This window comes from Suricata suricatta, chromosome 9 (assembly GCF_006229205.1).
Source record: "Suricata suricatta isolate VVHF042 chromosome 9, meerkat_22Aug2017_6uvM2_HiC, whole genome shotgun sequence".
NCBI classification, from domain to species: Eukaryota; Metazoa; Chordata; class Mammalia; order Carnivora; family Herpestidae; genus Suricata; species Suricata suricatta.
The window spans coordinates 110,808,616-110,814,269 of NC_043708.1; positions in this window are offsets into that span (position 1 = coordinate 110,808,616).

A 5,654-nucleotide genomic window follows, 5' to 3' on the forward strand; every position below is an offset into this window, starting at 1 on the left:
TCTCTCTGCCCTCCCCTGCTCATGATCTGTCTGTCTGTCTCTCTCTCTCAAAAATAAATAAATGCTAAAAAAAAAACGTGGTTTTTTAAAATTTTTTATGATTTTATTTATTTTTGAGAAACAGAGAGAGACAGTGTGAGCAGGGAGGGTCAGAGAGAGAGGGAGACACAGAATCTGAAGAGAGGCTCCAGGCTCTGAGCTAGCTGTCAGCACAGAGCCTGATGCAGGGCTCAAACCCACAAACTATGAGATCATGACCTGAGCTAAAACCTGATGCCTAACCGACTGAGCCGCCCAGGTGCCCCTAAAAAAAACGTTTTTAATTAAAAAAAACAAAGAAGACAAACAGAGACAAAGAAGGTTATAACATAATGATAAAGGAGTCAATCCAACAGAAGGATATGACACTTGTCAATATTTGTGCACCCAACATAGAGGCACCTAAATATAGAGAGTAAATACTAATGTACCTGAAGAGAAAAGTAGACAGTAATACAATAATAGTAGGGGACTTTAATTTTTTTAATGTTTTATTTATTTCTGAGAAAGAGAGAGAGAGAGAGAGAGGAAGAGAGAACAAGCAGGGGAGGAGCAGAGAGAGAGGGAGACCCAGAACTTGAAGCAAACTCCAGGCTCTGAGCTGTCAGCAGAGAGCCCCCAACATGGGGCTCAAACTCAGGAACCATGAGATCATGACCTGAGTCAAAGTCAGATGTCTAAACAACAGGCACACCTACCACAATTTTTATAAAAAGCAAATAACATAATGAAATGCTGTGTGCAGTGAAAAGAAATAAGCTACCAAAGCAACAAAAAGACAGGGAGGAAACTTAAATGCCTATTGCTAAGAGAGAGAAGCAAATCTGAAAAAGTTACCTACTGTATGATTCCAACTATATGATATCCTGGAAAAGGGAAACTGATGGAGACAGTTCAAAGATCCGTGGTTCCCAGGAGTTTAAGGATGGGGTGGGGGTGGGGGGTGAACAGGTAGAACACAGCACCCTTAGGGCAGTGAAGCTATTCCATGTGATCCTATCATGGTGGATACATGGCATCATACATTTATCAAAACCCACAGAATTCATGCAAAATGAATCCTAAGGTAAACTATGGACTTTAGTTAATAATAATGTATCAATATCGGCTCATTAATTGGAAAATATGTGCCTACTCATGCAAGATTTTAATAATAGGGAACCTGGAAGCAGGGCGAGCATGTATATGGGAACTCTCCATAGTTTCTGCTCATTTTCTATAACCTAAAACTGCCAAAAAAAAAAAATAGCCTATCTGCGGTGCCTGGGTGGCTCAATCGGTTGAGCCTCCAGCTCTTGATTTCAGCTCAGGTCACGCTCCCAGGGTCATCAGATTAAGCTCTGTGTTGGGCTCAGCGCTGATCATGGAACCTGCTTAAGATTCTCCCTCCCTCTCTCTCTGTCTGTCTGTCTCTCTCTCTCTCCTTCTGCCCCTCTTTCCTCTCTCTCTCTCTCAAATAAAAAATGAAAGTCTATCAATTAAAAAAAAGATAAATAACAAAATAATATATTGCCAGAACATTAAACAAAGGCCCAGGCCTTCCCCTCTCTCCACTTAGCTCCTGGGGGTGGAGCACTCACCATGCTAACTTCCACAGTGGGTGGAGCCCCCCATTTTCCACTCTGGTGCTCCCTGATTTCACCACCAGTGTTTCCATCTGCAGAATGGAGACAGAGTTGGATTAGTTGATCTCATAAAAGTCCTAGGTTCTTTCTTTTTTAATTCTTTAAAAAATAATCTTTCTTAACATTTATTTTTGAGAGACAGTGAGACAGTGCATGAATGGGGAAGGAGTAGAGAGAGAAGGAGACACAGAATCTGAAGCAGGATCCAGGCTCTGACGTGTCAGCACAGAGCCTGACACGGGGCTCGAACCCGCAAATCATGAGATCATGACGTGAGCCGAAGTCAGATGCTTAACTAACTGAGCCACCCAGGCGCCCCAGATCCGTAGGTTCTAAGTGTATAAGAAGTTTGCTCTGTTCTTTGCAAAAAAGGAAAGCAGATCATCATGTTTTATCTCCTCCCCACTGAAAAACAGAAACAGGAAACTAGAGGATGCTGAGATTTGGGCTTTCCCACCCTCCCCCCACACAGGTGAATGACCACCTGCCTCTTTAATGCACCTCTGGCCCCAGGCTCTTTCCAGGGACACACCTTTATGCCTGAAGGGACCAACTGGCTATACTGTGACTCCAGAGTACCCACCCAGGTGTGAGTGGGCTGGAGGAAAGAAAATCATGGAGGAATCCTCAGGGAGGATCCTTGAAGGGGGTCGGACACAGAAAGAATGGCTGTGCCCCTCCAGCTATCATGACCCCCTGTTTCTGGAATAGATTCATCCAGCAACCAAGGGCAGTAGACTGGGTCTTTGCAAAAAGAATCCTATTTTCCCATTGCCATTATCACCGTATTAGAGGTGTGTTCTGTAGAAAAATAACTACCAATAGTTCACATTTAGTAAGAAGATGGTCCATATGGTAACCAACGTGTAGGTGTTGTAGTCCTGGGCACGTTTACAGGGTTTTGACCCTGCCAGCAGCCTTTTCCCAGTAGCTGTTACACGTAGCTGTGGGATCTCACCTCTTGCCACTCATATCTGAGAAGCAAGCACACAGACTGTTAGGCTAGGGCTACAATGCCACCCTTGAAGGACAGGAGCTGGTACCTAATATACATTGTCTACATTTCTACTAATTTACTCCTTTATCATTGCTTTATTACTAGCCAAAACTCAGCCTCATCTGTCCTAGAAATTACAGTTCTCTGAGATGAGATGAGATGAGATGAGATGAGATGAGATGAGATGAGATGAGATGAGATGAGATGAAAAAGAGCCAGACTTTATTTCCAAATGTTCATCCAATAGCACAACTGCCCCCCAACATTCTGGAAACAATTGTGGTTATCTGTGGCTTTGAAAAAGTACTAAATTTAAGGAGGAAAATCAGCTGAGTCTGTGCTAAAATCCTGAAGGGAGGATGCCCGTCTCCAACTGCCTGTCCTTGAACCTAAAGCAAACTCTCCAAGGAACGTCCATCGGAGAGCAAGCTCAGCTCACCTGTCAGATGGAAGAGACACAGCTCTGCCCTAGGGAACACCAGCCTGAGGAGGACTCCAAAGTCCTGCCCTGGGAACTTGAGACTTTTCTGAACATCTCAACCTGAGAGAGGAAACATAGCCCCACCAGGGGGGCCCCACTATGAGGGGGAAATAAGCCTGCCCTGAGAATCCCGGTCTGAGGAGGGGGATGGAGCCCAGCCCTGAGAATCCCAGGAAGCATGGCCTTGTCTGAAGGAGGAAACACTGTCTTGTTCTGGGAGCCCCAGTCCCAGGGGGACATGGTCCAAGCAATGAACTGTCAATCCAAGGTTCAGCCAGGTCCCGGGTGCGTTTCAGGCGTACCGGTCACTCAGCGGCCACCACCCTGTCCAGCTCCCTGTGGTCAGGAGTTGGCCTGAGCTTCTCACGCACACCTGGCCAATCTTTAACTCACCCAGGCTGGCCTAGGGCTCACCTCTGGTCAGAGCCAAAGTAGGAGAAATTAGACATAGAGACTTTGCAACCCCTCACACCCACTAGTCATCACTGTCCGCCACAGCAGGCTGGGGGCTAACTAGAACAGTCCTGTCCTGCCCCTTCCTAGACAGGCATGGGACACACATCATCCTGGGCTGTTCTCTCAACCCTAAGAGGTAGGCACCATTACACCCTGTGTGGAGGGAGACCAGGAGCCAACGCCTCGCAATGCATGTGCTGGAATTGGTGGGGGAGGAGCTCAGGGCTGTGTCCCCTATACCATGTGACAGCCTCTTTCCCTGCCTGCTCTTCCCACTTTGGCCAGGACCATCTGGCTGGAACAGGGCAGCTGGGAAATGCACTTGATCAGTGAGCCCTGTGGACAGTTGGAAAGGGCACTCAGTGGGAGGCTTGGGAGCCCTGAGCTCAGTTTCCAGGTGTGGGTGAACCTGGGCAAGTCCCGCCCCATCTTGGGCCTCAGACCCCTGTCTTCAGCCACCTCTGATGTCTTCTCAGGCACCGTAAACCTGAAGCCAAGGCCAAGAACAATAACCCTCCTCTGCCAGCCTCACTTCAGGCTGTGGGCAATATCCCAGGAGGCTCTGGCCCACCTGGAGGGCCAGTGCACAGGGGAGGGGTAATTCTGGTGAACAGGGCGGGAACCCTGCCTCTGCCTCACAGGGAAAACGAAGTGACTCCTCCGTCTCCCAGCGTGTCCAGTCAGATCCCCAACTCCTTTTATCTCCAGTATCATCCACCTACTAGGAATTAGTTCATGTTCTTGGAGAGAAGTGATGGGTTCAAGCCATCTTTTCCACCAAGGCCTTATAGGTGAGAAGTCACACAGTAGTCAGTGATTGAGTCACCTTGGAACAGTGCTCACCTCTGATCCAAGTACTCACTGGTCACTGTATGCCGCTGGGGAGACAATGGCACAAGAGCCTCCGTATGTCACTCCCCTGCCCAGCCCACTCCCTCAGTGTGGAACAATCCCACCCTCCTTGATACTCCAAGACAGGGCCTCCTGACTAGGAAAGAGGATTCTTCCTCCCAGGCAGCTCAACCCTTCTGTGAAGGGGGTAGTGACACTGAGCCAGGTGCCCCTGCCTTGATCCTTTTGTCATCAGGGTGACCTCTCACCCAGGATCCTCTCAGTCATGATGCCAGTGAACCCGGATCTGCCCAGATAAGTCTCAGTCCTAAAGCAACTTGCTCCCCAAGGAAAGATTTTCCAGTTAACAAAGAAATCTGAGGGCCACGGCAAACTGAAACAAGGGTGCTGGGTGCATGTCTGGGAAACCAGGCAGAGGCTGGATTTTCCTAGTCCAAAGTTTATTGGTTTAGAAAGTCAGCCCCTCAGTCTGTCCTCCACCTCATCCTTGTCCGAGAGGGGGCTGCCAGCAGAGCCCATCACACCCTCAGCTGGGTGCCCCACCTTGCAATGATCCCCTCCCTCAAAGTCAGCCCCCAAGCCTCTGCACTCTGGTTATGCCTCTACCGTGACATAACACTGGGTTCAGAGGGTCCCCCTGGAGTTGGGGCCATAATTCAGAGACATGTGGGCTCTCCAGCTATGCAAGGGAAAGAGAACTTTGGGGGAAGGAGATGTCCCAGTGCAAAGCCCTCACCTTGCACTAATGAGGGGGGCCACCTCTGGTCCTCTCTGAGGCCACCTGTGCTCTCCCTGGGGGCCCTGGGGGGCCGGCAGATTTCTCTGGTTTTGGCAGGATAACACGTTGATATTCGATATGTTTCCCCACGCTGCTCCTTCATGTCTACACCTCCCACTTCCTTCTGGGCAGGTAATTAATGATTGGAGTACAATCCCCAGCAGGTCCTGGGAAAGGGAAAGGAGATATGGCAGGAGGCTGGCTCACAGAGAGGTCCAAATCCCAGCTCCCCCCTGGGCCAGTTGTATAACCTTTCTGAGTGCACCTTTTCCCATGGTGAGACTGGGGATGACAATCCTACCCCCCAGGGCTACTGGGAGGCTTTACTGTGTCTGTAAAGTGCCAGGTATTATTTAGGTCAATGCTCAACACACACACACACACACACACACACACACACACCAGGAATGCTGGGAAGAGTGGTTT